Genomic DNA, 27,232 nt, shown 5'->3' with positions numbered 1-27,232 from the left:
GGGCCCCACCTTTAGTGTCCTGTGTTGTGCTTCCCACATCTGATCCTCTGCCCGCTTCCAGCTGGAGGCTGCGGGCCGCTTGAAATGACAGCACGGGCCTTATTTGGCCCCCGGGCCTGACTTTGGACATGCCTGCCCTAGGCAATTGCCTAGTATGCCTATGCCTAGGGCCGGCTCTGAATATGAATTCCCACCTTTTACATTATGCACCATTGTACATTATAAGCTTTGTTTAGAAGCCCCTCCTATGGCAGCCTACAGATACTGACAATGTTGTGTCCTGAGTTCAACTAGTGTGGAACTTGGGTAGGTGTTGTATATAGAAAAAGATAGTAGGGGTATCAAAAAATGGGGTGCATTTAACATGGGAGCCCAGACAATACATAAGTACCAGGATTTTCAGGTCCAAAGTCTAGTCAGACTCAACAGCCCTAGCACTAGTAGCAGATCCAATGATGAGCCACTTTAAAATAAGAATTACAATTAATTTAAACATTTAAACCAGACTGTTTGAATCTCCAAAAAAATGTGGACTGCAAAGGGTTAAGAACAGTGAGTGCACTGTGGAACTGGTATAGAGCTAGATACAGGCATTTCATTGTGGACTTACGACAGTTTACATTTTAAAGGCACAAATCCATTTTTCCCAGGACCTTGTAAAACAGAACTAATGAACCCTGTGTACTTTAAAGGTGCTCAAAAAAGGTGCGATGAACATTGTGCTCTTAGTACTAGATTGCATAGCATCTAGTACAAAAAGCATACAATGTGCTACAGCAGCGTGCTTTTTGTACTAGATAGGATGCAATCTGGTACTAAAAGCACAGGCAGCACATACTTTATGTGCTGTGCGGGGATGCGGTCATTTGGTCGAATGCATTATGGTCGAATGTCATTACATCGAATCCATTAGGTCGAATTGCTAAAAGGTCGACATGATTCTAGGTCGACATGGGAAAAGGTCGAAATGATTCTAGGTCGAAAGGTCATTAGTTCGACAGGTCATTAGGTCGACAAGGTCATTAGTTCGACATTGTCTAGGTCGACATTCACAAAGTCGACATGGGGTTTTTAACTGTTTTTTGAGCCGACATGTGCTGACAGGCGGTATTTCATGCCCTACCATCCACTAGTGCGTGGTGGGAGAATAAAATAGTGTGCCGAGCGTAGCGAGGCACCGTGCCCGACGCATCGCGAGCGCAGCGAGCGATGCGAGGGGATGCAGTGCACTTTAAACTGTGTCCATGTTGACTGTGTTGACATTCAGGTAAAAAAACAGTGAAAAACCCCATGTCGACTTTGTGAATGTCGACCTAGACAATGTCGAACAGATTTTCTGTCTGATCTATCTGGTGGGAACAAAAACCTGGAAATGTATGGGAGCAACTGACAATCAAAAAATTGTTCCCAAACACTTAAAAACAGACAGTGTTGTTTAAATCATTCTGATATAACAAATGGTACTTGTGTACTAGCATGGCGCCCAACACATCGCAGACCATAAGGCATACGATGGTATGCGATGTTATGCGATGTTGCGCGATGGCAGGCGATGTTATACAATTTTAAATTGTATACCATCGCATTGTATGGCATTGTATGCCATTGTATCGCATATACAATGGTATTCGATTTAAAATTGTATAAGTACCCTAATGGGTTTTTCAATGTTAAAAGTGCCCCCTATAAGAAAATTAAACGTCATGGGTGCTTACTATGTTAAAAGCACCCCCAACGGCACCCCCACTATCAACGCCAACCCGAAGTGTGGCGAGGGGCGGCGGAACACGTCCTCCGACCTTTTCATACCCCCACTATCTACGTCGGCGTGGAGTTGATTTTATATAGTGTGGCGAGCGCAGCGAGCCACCGAGCCCGAAGCGTGGCGAGCGGACGCGGAATACATGTAAAGTAATACGCGTCTGCTCGCCACGCTTCGGGCTCGGTGGCTCGCTGCGCTCGCCACACTATATAAATTCAACTCCACACTGACGTGGATAGTGGGGGTATGAAAAGGTCGGCGGACACGTACCGCCGCCGCTCACCTTGCTTCAGGTTGGCGTTCATAGTGGGGGTAGCGTGGGGGTGCATTTAACATTGTAAGCCCCCATTAGGTTGCTCATACAATTAAAAATCGTATAGGGGGCTTATACAATTTAAAATCGCATCGCTGTGCATCGGGTGTATGGCATGCGATGCGATTATAAGTCGTACGACTTAATATCGTGGGCGCCGTGATAATACCTAACAAATTTATCAAAGCATATATTTTTTTTCTGTTTTCCTGCATTTGGGTGGAAATTTTTGATTGTCATTTGCTCCCATACATTTCCAGGTTTTTGTTCCCACCAGATAGATCAGACAGAAAATCTGAACGTGTGTACGCACCTATAAACATATCTCCTATTGGCAACTTTAAACAGAGCCATAACTAGGGTTGTGAGATTGGTGTTTAGTAAAGGGCACAGGGCTATGGGAGAGGCAACATCACTTCCCACCAGCAGCATCTGGTATCATTAATACAGCAATCAATGGCAACTGGCATTTCAGTGCTGGCTGAGGTGCAAATGTAACAAGATGGTCAGCAAGGGACACTGAGGCTAGCCCTGAGCCCGAGGAGTGCAACTCAGTGTTGTAACAATGGAGTACTAGTTAAATATTTACCTAAACATGAAGCTGTTAGCCAACATCATTGGGTATGCAGGGCGATAGATCTACAGTGTCTAGGTCTACAGTCATAAGGTCAACCACTATTGGTTGACAGGGTGAAATGGTTGACAGGGTTAAAAGGCTTGGAGGGAGAATATAATAGTATGCCGACTGCAGTTTCGCACCGAGCCCGAAGCATGGCGAGCAGATGCGGTACACTTAGATGGTGTCCAAACTGACCTTTGTCAACATAGACACCAAAAAATGTGAAAAATTCTTGTCGACCTTTTAACCCTGTTGACCTTTCAGCCCTGTCGACCTTTTGACTGCCGACCAATAGTGGTCGAACATATCTAATATACCATAACCCATCATTGGAGGAGTCACAATTGCTGTAACTAGGACCCAATTCAGACCTCATCACAGGGCAAATTTGTTCCCTGAATGGGCATAAACATTTGCACTGCAGGAGGGGCAAATGTAACATCAGCAGAGAGGAGAGATATATTTGGATGGGGTCTGTTGACATTGAAATCTAAATTGCAGTGTAAAAATAAAGCAGCCAGTATTTACCCTGCACATAAACAAAATAACTCTCATGTGTCTGCACATGTTACATCTGCCCCACCTGCAGTGCACATGGTTTTGCCCATTTGAGAACAAACGTTCAACCAGGTTTGTATTAGACCCACGTTTGGTGAGTATATGGGTGAAATTTACTAATCATGTTGCTATGGGCAACCAATCAGAATCTACTTCTTATTTCAGGTCTTAGTAAATTTCACCCAATGCCTTTATCCATCACTGGCCAGCTGGCAATTTTTGCTAAATTCTCTTTCCCTATGATGCTCAGCATTCATGTCTGCAACCATGAGCCAAATTGGAAGCAGCTTTACTAAAAATTTCTCAGTTAAAAAGACTGAATGTGGCACAGTACGTTCTCTTCTATCCATTCATTTCTTCAGTGGCAAAAGCTCTAGCATTAGCATTGCAAATAAGGCTGGCCTATTTTCATCACGTTCTACCTGTCTTTATACACTTGTCCAATTGTATGTTATTCAGATATTCGTCCTGAAGAATTTCCATATCTGATCCTTTGTGGCTCACTTCCTGACCCCCAAGAAAAAGCCTAGAGCCTTAGTAATGGCTCATAGGCAGCTTGAGCATTCAAATGGGACCACACGTCTTCCATGAAAAGTCTGCAGAAAGGAGATAAGGATGGGGTGAGAGAGATGCCAGTTTTCAAAGCTATAACCTGCACTCAGCAGGCTGCAATGTGATGTTTGTATAGCTGCTGAGTTATCTTTACCCTCCTCAAACATCACAGCCTCAGCTGACATTTGTAAATGAGGACTTGCAGGTGGATGTTTATAGTGAAATCACAGTGCTGAGAGGCACCAAACTGTCTACAGTCGATTAACCCTTGCCGTTAGCCTGGTGGATGCCGCAAACCCCTGAGGTATTCAATTATAGACACAGTTGCATATATAGTAGACTGCAGATTAGATTATAATCTGTTTTACTTTTTCTACATGAACTAAACGCAAACGAGTACATGTATATATGTAAAAGCTATAACATGTTCTTGTAAAGGGAATGCGGTATTTCAGCATTTCTTTTCCTTTGTATAAGTAAAATACAAAATGATATGAATTCTAGTGAAAAGCAATTATTTTACAGGAAAGCATCTTACAGCAAGCATTTTACCCTCTTGAAGTAAAATGAGGACACTGCTAAGAGTGTAGGAACTGTATTTTATTGTATTTACTTGCTATACAGTATATTTACCTACTATCCCGCAAGTGTCATTAGACTCATATGGTTTCAGACATGAATGCTGAGGATGAGGATATTTTGAGAGGTATCGCCAGGGCCGGACTTGGACCAGAAATTGGCTCTGGCATTTTGAGCACACAGGCCCACCAGCAGTAGGTGGGACCCTTGTGCAGCTTTGACGCGTGTCAAAAAGGGGGTGTGGTCTCATGGAAAGGAGGCATGGCATCAGGAAAAGGAGGCATTACACATTATGGAACACACCATAATGCCCATTACAGGATATGACACAATCTGGACCCCACAGGCTGCTCCCCCTGTATAATAACAGGACACAACAGGCTGCTCCCCCTGTATAATAACAGGACACAACAGGCTGCTCCCCCTGTATAATAACAGGACACAACAGGCTGCTCCCCCTGTATTATAATAATAACTGGACCCGACAGGCTGATCGCCTGTATAATAACAGCACACAACAGGTTGCTCCCCCTGTATATTAATAATAACAGTACCCCACAGGCTGCTCCCCCCCCCCCCCCCCCCGACTAATAAAGCCAGAATCTATGGAACAAAAATATCTTGAGGCTCAGGGTGAGAAATGATGCACAGATAACAATTTTTGGACCTGGCGACAACAAGATGAATGAATATAATCCGTGCATGCAGAGTTTATGGGAGCATATGTGCAGCACAGAGCGGTGACGTGAGTGACGTTCTCTACACCCCCCCCCCCAGAGCGGGTGGAGCAGCGCAGCGCAACCCTATGGTGCCTTACACTGGCACTGTTCTAGACTATAAGACACCTACCATGCTCCTACAATACTAGGTAAGTCTGAGCAGAAATATTTATTCAAGCAATGCAAAATGCAAAGTATGCAAAATTAATGAAGCTAAATAAGTCACATGATGTTAGACATGCGGTACATGCCCTTCTGATTATAGGGAGAATTTTAATAGAATAAATTAACTTTGGATGTTTGCAAAAGATCCCAAGTGAATGTTTGTGCAAATTTAAACATTTCCTGGCAAATTTGCTTCTGATAATTAATAGCAGAATTGCTCAACTAAGTGTTTATTTTTCATCTAGCTGACAAACTAGCGAGATGCAGTAATTAGAAAGGATACGTTTATAATTGCACATAACATATTAATTAGATTTTATGTCAGTTTTGTGCGTTTCAGTGCTAGCACAGTGCTTACATGCAGAAATATAATATATGCTGCATGAACTATGTAGTATGAGATCTTATTTGTGGCATACAAGTTGGTCAGTGTATAGTAGATATGTAAGCTTTCACGAGCAGGGCCCTCTCTTCTCATGTACTTTTCTTCTTCTGGACACGAGGCGCGCCCAGCATTTCTTAAGCGTCCCATGGTAATTTAACTGTGACCCAGGTCCCGGGGATGGGCAACTGACGACACTGGATGTCAGCTGCCCGCCCTCTTCCCGTACCAAGGCGCTACATATCTAAGTCACCAGAGAGGGATTTAGATTTGCATACGCCTTAGAAATCATTCACACAAGCTGCCAATGGATGTTTATGCAAAACATTAATTTGCATGCTTGCTGGTGAAATTCGTGTGTGTGCGGCAGGCGGCATTTACTTGATGGTTCTTTACAATCCCAACATAGGCCCTTAATCTGATTGACTCGGACTGCTCAGTGTGCGGTCGGATGGCCGATGTTTGGTATTTGTGGTATACATGTGCAGAGGTGTATCTGTGCATTTGCGGACGCCTCGCACGTCCAAACATGGAGTGAGGTCCATGCAGAAAATTATCGTACGGAACCATCCGAGGAGGGGGTGGAGTGGGGCGTGAAGGGCTGTTTGTGCTCATTACCATATGCGTACGCCCTGCGTTTCATGGGCGTTCCCATGAAAACGCTAGGCGTACGCATGGTAATGCAGCCGTGATGCACGTGTAGGGGGTGGACAACTGACATAACCGGATATCAGCTGCCCGCCCATTTCCCTGCTTTCATATGGAAAAATGTCCAAGTGCTTTCAAGCACTCGGTGCTGCCTGACGGCTCGGTCCATCATTCGATGGTTGGCGAACATCGGAGGATGGGGGAGGTTCCCACAGATGAAGGAGGTGTTCACATCAAACATCCACTCGGCGTCTTACCGCATTCGGACGGTGTGATCGATCCGTACGGTAGGCGGGGCTAAGAACAGTCGGTTCCTGTCCGAGATACGCATCCGTCGGAATCAACTAGAATAAGGGCCATAGTTACCAACTTTTCGGTTACCTAAGTATTCATGCACAACACCTTTAAAGGCTTCCCAAGCTGCTTTCTCATTATCCCTGAAGACTCAGGAATGTTTTCATCCCTAATAGTTGAGGAATTTGCAGAGCTACGAAGATTATTTCATTAATTTTAGCATCACTCGAAAGGGTAATGCTGGGAGACACTGGGAAATATATAATTAATGATATGGTCGAAATCTATATCATTAATAGAGTTGAGTGGGTCCGGATCTCCGGGATCCGACAGATCCAAATATGGTGATCCCAGTCAGGATCCGAGCCGGCTCGGGAGTTGCCGCCTGAATTCCGGACCGAAAACGAGGCAAAATGGCATCATCGCGCTGTCGGATTCTCGCGGGATCTGGATAAGACGTACGCGCGCCCCGCAATCTTCACTCCATTATAGGAGAGGGAAGAAGGTGGTTGGGATCTGTGCTCCGTGCTCTGTGCCCTGTGCTGTGATTTATTTAGTGACTGATTTTTTATTTTGTTGTAAACTAGGTGCTGCAGTGCTCACACGTGGGGGCTGCAGTGCTGCTGACTGTACACTCAGTGTACAGTCAGCTGCAGTGCTGCTGACTGTACACTCAGTGTACAGGGGCTGCAGTGTCCATAATAAGAGGGGCTGTGTCCAGTGTGTCAGGGGCTGTGTCCATTGTACAGGGGCTGTGTACAGGGGCTGTGTCCAGTGTACAGGGGCTGTGTCCAGTGTCCAGGGGCTGTGTCCAGTGTCCAGTGTCCAAGGGCTGTGTCCATTGTCCAGGGCCTGTGTCCATTGTCCAGGGGCTATGTCCATTGTCCAGGGACTGTGTCCAGGGTGACGGGCTGTATCCAGTGTCCGGCGTAACGGGCTGTGTCCAGTGTGACGGCATATATCTAGTGTCCAGTGTGACGGACTATATCTAGTGTCCAGTGTGACGGCATATATATAGTGTACAGTGTGACAGACTATATCCAGTGTCCAGTGTAACGGTCTGTGTCCAGTGTTCAGTGTGACGGCAAATATCTAGTGTCCAGTGTGAGAGCATATATCTAGTGTCCAGTGTGACGGACTATATCCAGTGTCCAGTGTAACGGGCTGTGTCCAGTGTCCAGTGTGACGGACTATATCCAGTGTCCAGTGTGACGGACTATATCCACTGTACAGTGTAACAGGCTGTGTCCAGTGTCCAGTGTGACGGCCTATATCCAGTGTCCAGTGTGATGGCATATATCTAGTGTCCAGTGTGACGGCTGTGTCCAGGGGCGGTGTCCAGAGGCTGTGTCCAAGGGCAGTGTCCAGAGGCTGTGTCCAGGGTGACGGGCTGTGTCCAGTGTCCAGGGGCAGTGTCCAGTGTGATGGCTGTGTCCAGTGTACAGGAGCTGTGTCCAGAGGCTGTGTCCATTGTCCAGGGGCTGTGTCCAGGGTGATGGGCTGTGTCCAGTGTCCAGGGGCAGTGTCCAGTGTGACGGCTGTGTCCAGTGTACAGGAGCTGTGTCCAGGGGCGGTGTCCAGAGGCTGTGTCCATTGTCCAGGGGCTGTGTCCAGTATGACAGGATGTTTCCAGTGTAAAGTAAGAAAAATAAATAAAAGTAATAAATAAAATAAAAACACATTTTTGGAGGATGATGGAGGAGGAAATAGTGGGAGATCAGCAACCTGTTAAAAGTGCTGAAGCTGCTTCCACCAGTCATGACAAGGCCGATACCTCTTTGTATTTTTTGCTCTTTGGAGCATTTCTCTTTTTTGGGGGTAATTTATTAAACTGCCACCCTGTCTGCCCCTGCAGTGCCACTCTGCTTCCAAGATGTGCCAGGTTGGAAGTGTAAGGTCCACATGTATGTATGCCCACTGCTGTCGCTTAGCTCAGTCATCCAGCTACCTCGCTATAACCTTTTGGCCCAACTACAGTAAATTAAAACAATTTTGTGAGCTTTGAAGTTATCAAAATTGACTAGAAATTAGTGGAAACTAATGTTATTGAGGTTAATAATACTTTAGGGGCAAAAACAGGCCCAAATTCTGTTATTTTAGCCATTTTTAGCATTTTTTCATAAAAATCCAGATCCAAAACCAAAACCCGCAAGGGTGATTTTGACAAAACCAATCCAGATCCAAAACACGAAGGGAGATCCAGATCCAAAACCCGAAAAAGTGGCCGCCGCACATCTCTAATCATTAATGGTATATAGTGCAAATCGTAAAGTGTGTATGCCAAATGTTGTTAACGATGCACACACCCACACATCGTTAACAACCTTCTCTGTCGTCTGCATATGCAGCTCAATCTTGACTATCTAGACACGGACTGTATGTACAGAGCATGGAACGGATATTGTCACTGACCGATATCTTTGCCGATATAGGTCAGTGCATATGTTAACAATATCGTCAGTGTCGGGAATCGCACAGTGTGTGTACCCAACATAAGTCACCAGACACAGAACAAAAATTGTCAGCAATGTCAAGATAAATTATAATGTATGTGACATCCAGTGGTGGATGAGGGATGTAGAGGAGAAGTCTATGTGTGGTCTCTGTACGGGAACCATCCTGTCTGTTAGTGACTGCAATAATGTAGACTCTGGCATTTTGCAGATGGAAGTTTGATACTCAAAATCAGTTAATTTGCAAAGGGTCATTTTGACCATCTAAATATATTAACTAGAGTTTGTGGGTTCAGGTTTGTAAAAACCAAGCCCACCCAAACTTTTGGTTTCTAGCACATTGGCCGGAGTAATAGGTGCGGTGGGAGATAAACCAGCTGTTCCCACCTCACAAACGGCTTTCCGTTGGTGCTTTGGATCCTCCTATTCTGCCTCTGCTGGGGTAATTCACACCCTGATGGGTCCATACCTTCTCTCACCAGCTGTCTGTCTAGATGGAATGGGTCACACCTCATCTGTACTGAATGCCAGCATGGTTATACTTCTGTTCAGTATCTCACCCCTTCTGAGGTGACAGGGTTCTTAAAATTGTGTGGCATAATGTGTAAGGGTCACTACTGTGCAACATATCATGTAAGGGGTAATACTGTGTGCCATAATGTGTAAGGGGTGCTACAGTGTGGCTTAACATGTATAAGGGGGACTACAGTGTGGTATATTATGAATAAGGGACACTACTATGCAGTATAAGAGGCACTACTGGGTGGCATAAATTGAAAAAAGAGTAAAATTGTGTTGCATAATGTGTTAGGGCCACTACCAGTGGCGTAGCTACAGGGGTCGCAGCGGTCGCACCTGCGACCGGGCCCCTGAGCCAGGGGGGCCCAGCCCCCGCCACTGTCCGGCCGTCCTGGATGAGGGTAGTGAACAGTAGCACCCGTTCCCAGTGGTGCTTTGCGGGCCCGGCCAGTGTGCGTCGCGCTGACGTCACGCGGCTCTGGCACGTACCCTCCCGTACTCCTCTGTTGGCGTATGGTCTGCTGAGGCGCCATGGATTAGGAGGACCTCCCACACTCCTCCGCGGGTGCATACTCTGCAGAGTATACAAAACGCCGTGGAACAGAAGGACTGTGGAGCACCTGCGGCGGCTGGCGGGAGTCTGGACACAGTGAGAGGGGAGCAGTGAGCAGAACACAGAGTGAGTGGGCAATTGCATACATATAAATGTTGGAGGCTTCACCTTAAACTATCATTTTATCTTGCCTGCACCTTTGTGAAGGATAACACATTAGTTACAGACAGTGTTATGGGGATCTCACATGGAACTTGGAAGAGACTAGTTAGTGGTAACAATGCATGCACTGGACATTCTAATGGGAGTAATTGCTTGTTGCCACTATCATTGCATGCAGTGCTGCGATGTCACTGCAGACTGTCCTTCCCCACTAGGATTGCATTTTGAAAAGATTGAAAGCCAGGAAACTGCTAACCTGGGCCTCTCCAGTTTTATCATCTTTGTTCTTTTAATATTTTATTTAAATAAACTACTATCCTATGTTTAAATGTTAGTTCTATTATTAACATAATATACTTGATGTATTAAAATATAAACAGACCGAGATTTTAATTTTGTTGTATGTAGGGGGGCCCCAAGCTGACCTTTCGCACCAGGGCCCATGAACCCTTAGCTACGCCCCTGCCCACTACTGTGTGCCATAATGTGTAAGTGGTGCTACCGTGTGGCTTAACATGTATAAGGGGGACTACAGTGTGGTATATTATGAATAAGGCACCCAGTAGTGCCTATTACACTATGCAGTTTAAGAGGCACTACTGGGTAGAGTAAATTGAATAGGGGTACAATTATGTTGCCATTCCCTTTCACCACGAGATTATGATATTTTTTTGTGCTCAGTTTTTACGGTGCTCGTACTAGCCACTATTGTGGTAGTGATGATGGAGAGAGCATCAGTCCTTACATTGCCAGGGGTGCTCAAAGCCCTAGATACACCCCTGGGTGGGACCATTGCAATTTTTTCTCTGTGTCCCAAGTTATTAATCAAAATCATAAAGAAAAAGTTTTTTTTGGCCCATTTTTCTGTGGCGGTTTCAAAACTTATTGGCTTTTATATCTATTGGTTACTATGCCTAATTCAGGTTTGGGATGGATTGCATACAGTAACTATAGAAGAAAATGCTTAACCCACAGGCTGCTGTTCTATATGTGAGTGACAATGAGGAAATCACCTGTACCTCCAGATGAATAATAGAAATAGGAAGGTATGGCTCTCACTATAGCCATCCAATCACACACTAAACATCCACGATCATGTGATAAATAAAAGTGTGATGTAATAAAAGTGCTTTAAAGCCAATAAGTGATTAAACCCACAGTTTCCTGATTATGTCCTGCGATCGGATTGCTAAAATGCGATCTCCTCTGTCTGTCTGTTTGATGGACAGATGTATTCGTGGGGAAGGGTGAGGTAGTTGGCAATCAGAAAAATGGGGGGTGCCTCTGTGGCACCCCAACCTAGGCCACTTTGTCCACAGGAAATTGCGGTAACAGGGTTGCTAAGCAACCATGTCATAGTGCTGGCTGGACGGCAGCCTGTAAGGGGTTAATACCCTCAGGACTCTAGGGCGCGAAAGCGTATCTCCAGGCTGATTGACAGCTCTGGGGAATGAATGGGAGAGAGGGGGGTGGTCAAAGGTCCCGGGAGGTGTGGCATGGCTGGCTCGAGTGGAAGAGGAAGCTGAAGTCTAGAGAGGGGACAGCGGAGCAGAAAGACTGACCTGCGCAGCGGTGAAGTGAAGGAGCGGCGTGGAGGAAGAGATTGTGAACCCAGCTGACCGACAGCCAGAGTGCCAAGGAGACGCGGTCCTGTGGGGAAGAGGAGGAAGACGCCCAGCTGAGACGGAGGTGGCGGGGAGTGACAGCCAGCTACCGCGGCTCCAGCAGACAGAGACAGCAGCGTGACTGAGTGCGGCAACGCTGCCTTGGCGGCGCCCGCACTAGTGCGCTCCCCAGGAAGAAGAGAACGGACGCAGCATTCACAGCTGAGGAACCAGATGCCATGTGACGGTACAGGCAGGAGCCTGCAACGGGATCCAGCCAACAGGTATCACCCTGCAAACCCCGACCCATGCTACCAGACCCTAGCAGTGTCAGACACTCCCCCAGTGCCAGAAACCACCCTAAGGGTGCCAAGAGCCCTGCCACCCCTTTAATCACCTGGGGCTCCCGCGGAATATACCCCTCGAGCCAGTGACTCAGTCCCCAGAGTTCTGCAGCAGCATTCCCATCGGGGAGGAAAACCCCCATCATAGACAGCTTTATTTGGCCAGGGAAAGGCTACTAAGCCTAGTAGCCCGCCTAGGTAGCCACACTACCTCACCCATATTAGGAGGCACTGCTCCTCTTTCACAAATCCACGTGGGATCCCATGTTGTGTGAGTACTAGTGGGGAGTTATCACAAGTAACCCCATTTGGAGAGAAGCACCGCCATCTTGTGGCAAGAACTAGCATTGTCCGGAGTTAATGCTTGTCCGAATTTAAAGTTAAATTGCTCAACCTCTAGGGTGCGCACCAGAAGGGACTTACCCAGTGACTGCATTAAGTTGTCTATTGTCTTAAGTTATATTATATATGTTGTGTCTTGCATTCAGTGTGCTTGTCTATGGAGTTACATGCTAATAGGTGGCTAGGGCCACTCATTTATATTTGCCTAACCAAGTGGAAATACTGTTGGCCGCGGGACCCAGTTGGCGGTTGGCGGTATCAGTGTTCCCACTCCCCAGTATACTAGAGGATTGTGGGGGATTTGTTATAGAGTTTAGTGACCCCACTGGGGTATTGAGCCGCTAGGCGGGTATAGATGGTTACTATATAAGTAAATTGTTTAAAGTACTTGCTGCAACTTGGGTGCGTATCTATGATTTATCTTTTGTCTGTACTAAATAAAACGTAAGAAGTTGCACCCACTGAACGCCTTGTCTTGGTTCCTGCGGAGTGTTGTCTCAACCCTCTCAGCAAAGAATCAGTGTGGAATCGAGAGCATCCGGCAACGCAAGGTAATCTCCTTCCCCACCACCCCGACCTATCACACCTCCCCATTTCCCAGGCATGCTGAGGTCAAAGACTGCAACAAGTTCGCAGTTTCTTTGGTTACATTTGCACCCCCTGCAGTGAATAATGATTTTGGCCATTCTGAGAATAAATTTGCCCTGCGATCAAGTTTGAATAAGGTCCTATGTGACCTGTTTACACATCCACTCATGGTAGCCCATTTTATTTAGAATAACCAATAAGTGTACATACAGTATTCTAGCTGAAAATTCGCTGGAACCAGCTTTGTGGTTTCATTACTAGGCCTCAGTGTGTGTCTATGAAATAACTTTTCTTCCTGAGACAAATAATACCACACATATGAGCATGAATCCTCAGCACTGCTTAACTAATTACACTCCAGCAGCACATTAGAACAGTTCATCTTAGGACAATGTGCAACTACTGTAATTGCATTTTGAATTAAATAGGAAAGTGGAGTGGAAGGAAAACATTGCAATGTTAAGTCAAACAAATATATGACTCGATTTTCCTGATTCAAGGGTGGGTGCAGTGGTGATGTTGGACATAAGAAATGTTTTCAATTTGTTCATGAATCCAAGACGTACTGCCGCTGTATATTCATCTCTATGGTTACTGCTCAGAGACTGTGGGCCAGATGCACTAAGCTTCAAAAGTGATAAAATGGAGCGTGATAAACAACCAGCCAATCAGCTCCTGCCTTACATTTTTCAAACACAGTCTGTGACATGGCAGGTAGGAGCTGATTGGCTGGCTGTTTATCACTCTCCATTTTATCACTTTTGAAGCTTAGTACATCTGGCCCACAGACTTGTGATTGTCAGTGGGCATTCCTAGAAGGTAGCAATGGATGGCTAGCGCAATGCAGAGAAACTTCACCTGCCAATGCTGCTTTATGACTGGTACAAGTATCGCTGGCGCATCTACAGTATATTTGCTTTGAGACAGATGGTGCTGCAGCCTCTGATTGCCTTTATTAATAAGATCATCATTGGCAGCATTAGCATACAGACACAGGGGTAACTTTACTAAGATGGGAGGGTACTTGTTTCCTAGCATGGCGCCACCAATTTTAATTGTATGAAATCGGGTTGCAAAAATCGGGTCGATCGCATCGCATGCAACCAAATCGCATGCCATGCGATCGACCCGACCGACCCGATCTTTACATTGGCCCCAATGTTAAATGCCCCCCAGACCCCATTTTTCATTGTATGCCCCCCCATTGTTAACGCCACACCACGATCAACGTCAACCCGAAGCGTGGCAAGCGACCTTTTCATACCCCCACTATCCACGTCGGCGTGGAGTTGATTTTATATAGTGTGGTGAGCGCAGTGAGTCACCGAGCCCGAAGCGTGGCGAGCGCAGCGAGCCCCACATGGGGACGCGCATTACTTCAGACGAATTACGCCTCTACGACTTGGATAGTGGGGGTATGAAAAGGTTGGAGGATGCGTATCGCCACCCCTCGCGTGCTCGCTGGTGTCATTGATCGTGGCGTTGCGTTAACCATGGGGGGGGGGGGGGGGGGGATTTCACATAATTAACCATCAGGGTGGGTTTACAATTAAAAATCGGGTCTGGGAGGCATTTAACATTGGGTCCAATGTAAAATTGGGTCTCAGGGACCATTTTTACATTGGATCCAATGTAAAAATTAGGTCGGTCGCGTAGGTCATGCGTAATGGCATGCGATGCGACCGATTTTCAAAGTGCGTTAAAAACGTCTTTAAAGCCTGAAAATCGGGTCGGTCGGTTCCCATCGCAAACCTTAAGTTAAGGTATGCGATGGGACCAGGCGGGTGCCGTGCTCGGAAACAAGTACGGATGGGAGTTATATTTCAGATTGGATGTTGCTCTGGGCAACCAATCAGAATCTACTTTATTTAGCATATTCTAGAAGATAATAGTTAGTATTTGATTGGTTGTCCATAGCAACATCCCATGGGAAATAACTGAATAGTAAATTTCCCCGCAGATGCAACTTACAACAATTTTATACCAAATAGCCGGGTTGCATCCAGTGTTTGGGACCCGCTCCAATCTGGGTGCCACCTGGCTTGTGACACTTTTCAACTTTTCCACTCGTCTGGCATAATGCCAGGCGAGATCATCTGCCAGTGACAACTATGTTATTGCAGTAAACAGTTCCCAGATCGTATCAACCTGGGTTAACTGTTTACACTTACACTTGCACTGGGTTGCACTGGGTTGAATACGTGTTTAACCCTGCTTGCTTTCATTGTTGAAATATTGGGTCGCAGGACCCTGGTAATTTCAACTGGGAGCATTTCCACTGCACAATATACCAGGTTGCTGCTAAATAACCCAGGATATTTTGGGCAGTGTAAAAGCCATAAGAAATACTCCATGTCAATTTTGAAGCTCAGTGCACCTGGTCCACAATGAGTAAATAAATACAGGTTGAGTATCCCTTATCCGAATATCCATTATCCGAATTATTTGGAAAACCATACATTCCAGAAAGTGAATTTTTTTTTTTAGTTAAAAACTTACTGGGGACATCTGTGACAGCACTACTGAGGATATGATACTGTATGTAACTGGCACTATATATGTGCAAGAAAATGATTTCTTGGCATTCAAATTCAGTGCCTGAGATAGTACACAAATTTTGTTTCATGTTTTGAAACCTTGTTTTTTAAACATAAAATCTATTTGTGTGTATTTCATGTGGTTGATGTGTTTATACAGCATAAATGCAAGATAATTCAAAATACATCATTGATAAATTAAAATATTCCGAAATACGGAATAATCCGTTATCCAAAATTCTCCTGGTCCAGAGCATTTTGGATACGGGATACTCAACCTGTATATATCAAGGTGCCATTTTAGGACTTTATATTTTTTTTCTTCTATTCAAATAGCAAACAATACAACCTAAACAAACCAAATAGGGGACACAAACTGTACCACACTTACTTTACATTTAATTGAGAACATAGCACAACATGCCATAAGGCTGGACGAGAATGGTTTATGGATGTCTGATTCAAAGAGAGCTCGGCTGTCGTGAAATAGAGAAGTCTTATTCCCAAACAACCCTACTTCTTTATGAAAGATTTGTTCTGTGTACAAACTGAATTGAAGAATAAGTGCCTCATATTAAATCGATGGAATACATTTGTCAGGCATTTAACCTCTTCAGGCCAATGAAAATCTACCTGAACTAATAAGCAAACTTATGCATTTTACGATCTTTTGAAATGTCATTGCATGTTCCGGATAGAAAATTAGTATGTATTGATTACTGGGGAATGATTATGACACAAAAATATCGTAAGGCTACAGTGGTTAGAATGATTAGTAAACCTAATTAGTGAACATTCTGGATTTTCTTCTGAATGGATTTTGAAATAAATCTTTGGAAAATAACTACTGAATAACTGGCGTACAAGCGTAAACATATGGAAATGAGAGATTTGTATTTTTGTAAAAAAAAAAATCTTTAAATTAAAAAAGGTGGATGAAATTGGATTTCAATCTCATCATAATTATATTTTTTCCCCATCTGGCTCCTGTTGCAGTGGTGAGTGAAAATGTTAGCACCACCTTATGCATATTTTGTTACCCAAGATTATTTTACCCATCAATTAGCAGAACACTGGGATGTTGTCATGCTAGGAAGAAGGGTTTGACATTTTCCATTCTTCCATTTGTTAACTTCTGGTTCTGGGCAAGAACCACTGCAGAGCTGATGGAATGAGTGTGATGTTGTGCAATAATATACAGTACTATAAGTAAAATTACACTATTTCACTGTGGAGTTTACCAGCGGTGAGTACTTTACTGCAACCATTGATACCAGACCCGGTAAGTGAACTTCAGACTATGGTTTATTGTGACATTACCCCATTGTCCGCTATGGGGGGACACTCCACACATTTACCTCTCTACGGAATTGGCAAAGGAGTTGAGGGGCATGGACATCAGAGGACTTTACCCATCATCTCTCCGCAGGGTAAAAGCCCCTCCAATCCACCAAATACTTCATGGATCCTTGGGTTCCATCTGGTGGTCAACTAGCAATGTTGATAGAGGATGTCTAAAAGTTGGAAACCAATTTAAAACCAATAGTTTAAGGAAGGAGACGTGGAACATGTTAGAATCTGAGTGTGGATGGAAGTTTAGGTCTTATTGTAGGACAGGGCAGGCTGATGATGGCAGAGAGTTTCTCTGGTTAATGCCATAGACCGCTCAAAGATGCATTTTTCTCATTTGCAATTCAGTTGATTTGCATGAAAAAGGGTTAAAACCTCTCTCATGTGGTGGCAAATCAAGTTTTTCAAAAATATTTCAATGATGTACAATGATGTTCTGAAACAGAATATATTGAAATACATGATTTATGGAAACACAGCTAGGGCTTTGCTTAACCCTAACAAGCGACCAAGTATTCATAGAGACCATTTCTGGTGTTAAACTCTGAGAATATTGATCCTTTATTATGATGACATTTAGACCCCAGCAGTCGATATAGGGTTTAAGGCTTAGAGATCCTTCTTTTTAACAAAAATGAGCCCAGCTCCTGCAGGATGACTTTGATTCTCAGATGAATCCTCACCTGACTCTATAGAAATATCAGGATTCACACTATGGGTGACATTTAATGAAATGCAATGTTTTGTATCATTTTGAAATCGCACCTTATAGCACCGTATCGCACTTTTTAAAATTACACTTTTTCCTTCAAAACCGATTATTTAATGGGATGTGAAAATGCGCCCAAAAAGTGCGATAAAGTGCAAAGCGATGTGATGCGAATTTATGACACATAAATGTACGATTTTCCCCGCCGGTCATGTGTGAATTTAGGACCAACCGGAATGCTAATGACAGTACTGCCTCTGCATGCCAAATAACCCCCTAACCTATTGGGCCACCTAAGTCCCCTACAATATGCATCACGCCCCCTATATAAAGGGGCACAGGTGCCATTTTTGACCTTTGAAAGAGTAAGTAGTAAGAGGCATGGAGAGTTGAGGAGTGATGTTTGGTAGAGGAGTGGCAGTCAGTGCAGGTGGCAGAGGGAGCAGTGGCCCATTCACAGGCAGCAGCAGCGCCAGAGGAGCCCGGGGGAGAGGCAGCAGAGGAATGCTGAAAGGCAGCACATTGAGAGGGAGAGGCAGAAGTGTGCCAGGCAGCATGGCCACAGCAAGGCCTGGCCCAGCCCGGACCCCAGAGGAACAGGCACAGCAGGAGGGGGTGGAGGACCCTCTTGCATCCCCATCTCATCCACTCACACACGACCTGTTCATCACACAGTCCAAGGAGGAGCAGCAGGAGGCCCACATGTCTAATGCTGACTGGCCTGAGGTGGAGGAAGAAGGTGAGGAGTAGGAGGGTGTGACTGTCCTGGAGGAGGAGGGGGACATGGGTGCAGAGGAGGTGGAGGCAGAAAGTGGATGCACCCAAAGTGGCCGTAAGGTGCTGTTCTCATAGGGGGAAAATGCTGCACTAGTCTGTCCCTGTATATGACCAACTACTGGGAAAACATAATAACAGGACCACTTCACAGCGGAAGAGGGTCATGTGGGACTCTATTACAGGGGCCGTGAACACAGTAAGCAGCCACAAAAGGACAGTGAGGAATCAGATTTAACGACATAAAGAGGCAACTTAAAACCAAAATGGCCACGAGGTCAAAGAGGCCAGCCGCACTGGAGGAGGAAGCCCCAAACCCGTGTTTTACTTCCTTAGAGAGAAAACTGAAGCGTATCATCCCACCAGAGGTCCTTCCTGGGCTCCATGTGGTGGACACAGATAGGTCACCCACGCCACCCTAAGCTGGTAAGTGTTCACACATTTTCATGTACATCATACATTGCAATGTTTTATAACTGTAATGCTCTCTTGTAATGTTAGCATAACAATAGTGCTGCTATGGAACTACATATACCAGCCAGGTGAACTTAGGTAAAAGTCATGGTCATAGATAGAAATTGGGCCATGTACTGCTGTTTTGGGACAAATGTATATCATATTATGTTACAAGTTGGAATGGCTCTGCTCCCAAACATACTGGTCATGTTCTCATAGCTAAAACGCCTCCATACTGCAATAATCCAGGCATTTTGGAGACAATTTTTTTTGTAGATTTGTTTTTATAATATATGAAAGATTGCAAAATAATATCCATAAGTAATTGGTCCCCATGACCCATGTGTGTCACGGGGGGGGGGGGGGGGGGGGGGGGAGAATGTGACACCATTACACATACAGTACACAAACCCATGTTACATGCACAATAGCCTACATTACTACAGTACCCATTGTTATGTGGCATAACCCACAACACACATTTAAAGCAAAAGGACACATATACTGCACTATTATGGTGGAATACTTACCCATTTGTTTGTTTACACAGGATCATCACAACACCTGCAGCATCCCACAGAATAAGTGGAAATGATGGACGCAGATATGGATATCATACTCCAGCCCATCAAATCGTTTTCGCCTGATGAAGAAAGCAGCACCACCTCAATGACTGAAAGGCCAAAAACTGTGCTGACTCCCCACGAATCCCCACCCACCCAATCACCCCACACACCAACCACCCCTGAACAGGTTGCACAGTCATTAAACACTTTTAAAAGCAAGCAGATTGAATTTATGGAAATGCAAAGCCATCAAATTGGCAATATTCAAGGCTACATTAGAAACATCTTTCAGCAAGTGAAAAAATTGACAAGCAGTGTCCGTGTAGGTGTGGGGACACAACTGAGAATGGCTACCACCCTGGACACACGTATGTCCAGTGGCGTAACTATAGTGGGTGCAGGGGATGCAGCTGCTACGGAGCCCGGTGGCTTGGGGGGCCCGGGACCCAGCAGGCTGTCCCCTGCACCCACTGCTTCTGCCAGCCAGGTTCGGGGCCTACAGTGTACAGTACTTTAATGAGTGGGAGGAGGGAGGCGATTCCCGTCAATGCCTCTGCTGTGTCCATTCACCCGGCGGTCACGCTGCTGTATCCCGCCGCTGCCTGCATTCTCCGCTGTCTGCGCTCTTTCTTCATCTGTGATCCGGCGCAGACTGTGACACCGGCTCCCGGCGCACCTTATCGTCTGTCACTGCGTTCTGGCGCCAGAGCCCTGGAGCTGCCCGCAAGCTACCCACCAGCCACAGCCCCATTAAAGAGGTTTCAATCGTTCCAGACAAGAAGTCTGGCATGGCTACAAAAGCCTGGGTAAGTTCATTCAGCGCGGATGGCCCATTCCTGTACTCCTCTGCTAAGAATGCACTCCCTTCTAGTAAATACTTTGCTGGGCTCTAAACCCAGAGCTGCAACAGTACTTGAGAATAATGTTTTATGGTAGTGGTAGTGGCATTGCTCTCCCATTCATCCGTATCTGCCCCCTCCTGTCCATTCCATCTGTCTATGCCCCTCCCGTCCGTCCAAATATGCCTCTTCTGTCCGTTCATCTGTCTATGCCCTCTCCCATCCATCCATGTGCCCCCTTCTATCCTTCCATTTGTCTATGCCCCCTCCCATCCATCTGTGCCCCTTTCTATCAGTCCTTATGTGCCCCTCCCAACCGTCTGTCCATGCCCCCTCCTGTCCATCCATTTATGTCCCCTCCTATCCGTCCATGCCACCTCTCTTCTATACATCTATGCTCCCTTCTGTTCGACCATCTATGCCCCCTCATGTCCGTCAATGTCCCCATGTCAGTCTGTCTATCTGCCCATGCCCCCCAACCATCTGTCTTTACATCCATATTCTCCTTCTCCCCACTCTTTCTTCGTAACACTCTGTCCCTTTTTCAATCATTCCCTCTTTTGCTCTGAAACCCCCCCTCTCTTTCTACCAATACACACTACACGATAGGTGGCGTAGCTGATATAATTATGATGAGAAAGCCTGGGGGGGGCCCTTTAAAGTTTTTGATATGGGGACCACAAAGTTTTAGTTACTCCCCTGCGTATGTCTGAAATGACTCAGGCGCTACGTGACCATAATAATGATATTGGCAGCTTAACTGAAAGTGTACATGGCCTAAAAACAAGCTACAGCAGCACAGACCAATGCAGGGTCAGTTAAATCATCTTGAGTTAAATTTATTAGGGGCAGCAACATCCACTATTAGTAGTGTGTCCAGTACACCAGTGAGTGGATAATCCACTTCACCACCACCTCGGTGTGTGCGAACCAGGGGTCGACTGGGGTCAGAGGCAAAGGGGGGATGTGCACGTGCACAGGCATCTAAAAAATGACTAAGTTGAACATATATATTGTTTTTCTGGTACATTTGTATGATGCAGATTTTTCTTGTCAGAAATGTACAGTATGGCCCAGAAAAAGGAGCCTATTTTTTTTCCTTTCATGAGTAAAGACATTATTTTACATTCAAATGTGTCTGTAGTTTATTATATCCTAATTTATAATGTATTTCTTAAAACTGAAAAGGTGTATGGCACTATGGTTTTTTTCAGTTATTGAGGTATTTTAATATTGTGGGTTTGGCAGGGCCGGATTTGTGCCTAGGCCCGTGAGGCACCGGCCTCAGGGCGGCACCAATTAAGGGCGGCAGGCAGGCTGACATTCTGTTAAATGGCACAGCGGGTGGGCAGCGGCGAGTGACGAGCGCCGCTGCCGTATACATGAATTATCATATGTAGGCGACAGCGCCGCTCGTCACTCGCCACTGCCCACCCACTCTGCCATGCACATTACATCACCGCTTAGTGGCTGGGTCCGACGGTCCACCTGCGCGTCTGGAAATGGCTCAGGCTCACTGCTGCTGACTTCCGCCCATTGGCTACTCTACACACACAGTCTATTGGCTGCTGTGTATCCAGCAGCTGAGATGAGCGTCGCGCAGATCCTCCCTGCGCTCATCACAGTGTGTGAGCCGGAGAGAGACTGATGGAGACATTGTGCTAATCACTGTACTAATAAGTGCCTCCCTCCCTCCGGGTCCTCTGTACAGTGAGCAGTCCACAGTGCTTAAAAAAATATTAAGGTGGGCTACAGTTAATTTTTTATGAAATATATATAAATAACAATGGTTGTGGTTGTCTGTACCTGATGAAGGGGGTCATACCCCGAAAGCTAGTCTTTTAAATACAGACTGTTTTTTTCACTTACAACCGCCTCTTGAGTGCTGCCTTTTTTGGATCTATACCTGTTACTACGTCCGGGCACCGGGGCCATTATATTTGAGAACATCACTGAGTGCCGGTTGATTTGGACTCCTATAAATAACAATGTATATACGTATATGATTACATTAAAAAAGGTGGAGGGGGGCACAAAAATGTTGTGCCTAGGGGCGGCCTGACCCCTAAATTCGCCCCTGGGGTTTGGTCATTACTTGAAATGGCATACAGCATTGTAATAATGCACTTACCAGCATTGATAGTAGGTGTCCCCCATCATTTTATTCTTGGTCCTCTTCTTCTCTATCTCTATATGTCCTCTCTGGGTGAACCTATTTGCTCACTTAACTTTCACTATCACCTCTATGCTGATAATACTAAAATCTACCGCTCCTGTAATGATCTCTCTCCTTCCATCCTCACTCATATCTCCTACTGTCTCTCTGCTATCTACTCCTGGATGACCCAGCGCTTTTTTAGACTTAAAATATCAAAGACTAAGCTTACCTCTTCCGACCATCCAGCATAAAACCTGATCATCTCTCATCCTAACCTACTGTTTATGCCCACTTCTTTCCCTTCTGTGTCACCCCTGTCTGTCTAACCCTCCCCTTTAGAATGTAAGCTCTCACGGGCAGGGCCCTCTCTCCTCTTGTGCCTTTCTTAGAATATATAAACCACTGCCACCCTGATGATTGCTTTAGTGTCCTGTCCCCTGATGCAACTATCCGTATTAACCATGTACTTGTCCTAAACTGTCTTGTACTGTAATTTGATATGTGTTTTTGCTCCTAATTATGCTTTGTAAAATGCTGCGGAATCTGTGTGCGCTATATAAGAAACTGTTAATAAATAAATAAATAAATGTAATCAGCAAGGGATACCTCAGGTGACGCAGCTTCTTCCATTGGCCTCTGACTACTCACCTAAATATTGGTGATCATGTATGGGAAATGGTTTATGGTATATTAAGACACTTACACCAAAGGTACATGGTTGGATAGTTTACACATGCAATTACCTGAGAAATACTGTACAGTAGCGCCTGATGATCTCCCTGCGCATCAGATCCCCTCTGCCTACCCCTAACTACCATAGGTGGGGTAGTTCCAGCTTCCTGCACGGCTGCTGCATTGCCATCCTCCACATAAGATGCTTGGGAGAGGGCAATGTTGTGTAACATGCAGCAAGCCTGGACAATCATCACTACTTTTGCTGGGTGGTAAAGAAGTATACCTGATGATCTGTCCAAACACCTGAAAACGACTTTTCATCACCCCGAGGGTGCGTTCCACAACATTGCAGGTGACAACGTGTGCTTCTTTATAGAGGTGCTATGCAGGGCCTTGCGGGGAACGCAGAGGTGTCATGAGCCACAGAAGACACCCATATCCTGAGTCACCTGTACAGAAAAGATGAGGTCAGTACAGTATATGGTAACATATATGCATTGGTCTTACATGAGCATGGGTGACAACACCAATATGCAAACAATTCTGGTAAAGGAAAGGGACTGATTCCACCTATATATTGCACATATCAGAAGAGAGTACACACTACAGTTCAACTTTAGATTTAAAACAACAGGAACTATAGTACAGGGTACACTTACTGTTAATAATTACTGGTGTAAAAAACAAGCAGAGACATATTTTAGGCAGACTGACTGCACCTTTTAAAGGTAATGAATATTTCATAGAGTTGTGGGTACAGTTTACAAACTATAGGGACACTACACAGGAATGTAATAATTGTTTAGTATGTAAATGAACAGATTGTAGCACTATACATAATGGCCAAACAGTTCGATATATTGAAATGTACTTACCAAGTAGCCAGCCCTCCGGCATTTGGTGGTCCTGGAATCAGTCCCAGAGGGCTGAGTGCCGCTGAATATAGGCGTCATGGCAGTTCCCTGGGTACCCTGCAACCACATCACATACCACCTTTGACCAAATTGACGTAGACGTGTCCCCTCACGTGCGGTGCCCAAATCCCAATGTGGGTGCAATCTATGGCTCCCAGCATGTTAGGAAATTCTGAGAGCCGATAGAAAGCCACCTTAAGGTCCTGCCACTCTGACTCACAATGTGGGAATCTGATGTATGTGCGCCACAACTTCTTGAAAGCAAGTAACACTGGAGTGAAATGCTTGGAAAAAGTGGCTTGTGAAACCCCCAATGACCATGAGGTCACAGACTGAGTGGAGCCTGTGGCCAAAAAGTAGAGGGCACACATTAATTTCTGCAGCCCAGACACTGCATAGTTCGCACCCCCGAAAGGGCTACAAATCATCTCTCACCTGCTCATATAAGTTTAACAGGTTATTGATCAACTTGTTGATCAGAGAGTGACTCCAGGTACAGCCTGGCACGATACCTACGTGAAACATGCAGTAGTCGGGGTACCTGGATCTGACGCACAGCTTCCTCCCTCCTCTTGCGCAGCTCCTCCAAATGGACAAAATCACAAAGAGCCAACTCCGCACCCCTCTGCCCAATCTCCATCTCTCAAACCCTCACATGTGTCCTTAATGATGTTAGGGTATATGTAGGGGAGTTTATGAGTAAAAATTAGGACACCTGTGTGAAAATTAACCATTTCTGCACTTGACCAAAGTTGTTTCTGGATCAATTCGCCCCATCAGAACCTGGTCTGAAACATTGGCAATTTTTAGACACTTTAAAAATGCAAATTCTGTTTACGCATCCCATTAAATAAGCGATTTGTATACTTTTGTATGGGAAAACATCTGTATGTGATAAAAATGCGAATTAAAACCGGCAAGTTAGAAAGTGTGAGTTATCGCACAAAATGTGCGAATTACGGCACTTAGCGTACCCTATTAAGAAAGCGATTTCGGCAAAAAATGCAATAACGCCATTTTGTTGCCTAAAAATCGCAAAAAGTCCACAATCACATTCTATTAAATGTCACCCTCTGTTTCCCCTGTATGAACAAACTCATAGGAAACAATACTTTGATTAAGGTGAAATATACCTGGCAGTGATGCGAACAAGCGTTGCATGCCGTGCCTTCTTTGGCACCACTGCTGGCTACAATATGCTGTAATATGCAGCAACAATGAATCTTTAGTTGTGGTAATGGTACTTGTGTATTTTGGCGGCGCCCATCGCATCGCATACCATAACACATACGATGGTATGCGATGCAACGCGATATCGTACGATAGAGCACGATGGCATACAATTTTGAAATTGTATGCCATTGTACATGGCATACGATGCCATACGATGCGATGCGATTAAACATTGTATAAGCACCCTAATGGGTGCTTATACTATGTTAAGCACCCAAATGGGTGCTTACAATGTTAAATGCACCCCCACGCCACCCTCCACTATAAACGTGAACCCGAAGCGTGGCGAGCGCAGCGAGCCCGCGAGGGGCGGCGGTACGCGTCCTACGACCTTTTCATACCCCCACTATCCACGTCGGCGTGGAGTTGAGAATAGAATAGTGTGGCGAGCGCAGCGAGCCACCGAGCCCGAAGCGTGGCGAGCGCAGCGAGCCCCACGAGGGGACGCGGATACCTTCACAGGTAAACGCGTCCCCTCGCGGGCTTCACAGGTGTCCGCGTCGCCACGGACACCTGTGAAGCCTGCGAGGGGACGCGTATAACTGTGAAGGTATCCGCGTCCCCTCGCGGGGCTCGCTGCGCTCGCCACGCTTCGCGCTCGGTGGCTCGCTGCGCTCGCCACACTATTCTATTCTCAACTCCACGCCGACGTGGATAGTGGGGGTATGAAAAGGTCGTAGGACGCGTACCGCCGCCCCTCGCGGGCTCGCTGCGCTCGCCACGCTTTGGGTTCATGTTTATAGTGGGGGGTGGCGTGGGGGTGCATTAAACATTGTAAGCACCCATTTGGGTGCTCAAAAGCACCCTTTAGGGTGCTTATACGATTTTTGGTCGTATAGGGGGTCAAAATCGCAACGCATCGCATCGCATGCCATCGGGTGCATGGCATGCGATGCGATGCGATCTGTTCGTCGTACGACGGACATCGGGGGCGCCGCCAAAATACACAAGTACCGTGGTAATTTAGCACAGGCTGATTGATCCCCTGGTGCTATTCAATTAGTACCAAAGGCAGTTACAAGGGATTTTTTTTCAAGTAGGCTAGAATATAAAAGATTAGGAAATTTATCTGGATTTTACGTGTTAACGCTTGTTAACAGTTAATTTAACGCTTGTTAACAGTTAATTTACCAGGAAAGAAAAAAGGACTCTACTTGAATAGCTCATGTTGTTAAAGCCCAAGGCTGCCACCCTTTTTCAGACTGAATAAATTATGGGGGCTAATTGCATTTCTCCCTCTAAATATTATACTTTTGGAGCCCACCTACTTCAAAACCTTGTAGATGACAATGTCCAATAATTCAGGGGTAGATTTATTAAAAGTTGATCCGGAAAAAAATATGCGCCACCCCCATGCGTTATGGCAGGGGATAGCACCTCCCCTGATCTATGATACCCGCAATGCGGGTGTTAAACAGGCGGTGGTGCCATACAGGAGGCATAGTGCAGCAACGTTATTTTAAAAAGAGCACCTGCACCTTACCTTATGTATGATCGGGCGATGTGTAGCTTTATTCTTTATGGAGCCCCGTCCCGGATCGCCATCTTCTTCTGGCACTGCAGGTCTCCTGCTTCATGGTCAGCGCCGCTTGCTGGTCTCCAGCATCTTCAAATTCAAACTGCGCATGCGCCGGGTACACAGCATCCCCTGTGAACATTACCCAGCGCATGCACAGTTTTAATTTGAAGACGCTGGAGACCAACAAGCGGCGCCAAACATGGAAAACGCATGCGCCGGTGACAGGGAAACCAGCGCATGCGCAGAACACACAGCCGGGGAGGAGCATGCATCCGTTATGGGAGACAGCATATCCCCATCGGGTGGGAATAATGCACTCCCATAACGAAAACGTGGTGAAGCGAAA

The sequence above is a fragment of the Crinia signifera genome, chromosome 6, assembly GCF_055691185.1.
Source record: "Crinia signifera chromosome 6, ASM5569118v1, whole genome shotgun sequence".
Taxonomy (NCBI): domain Eukaryota; kingdom Metazoa; phylum Chordata; class Amphibia; order Anura; family Myobatrachidae; genus Crinia; species Crinia signifera.
This window is presented reverse-complemented; position numbering follows the sequence as displayed.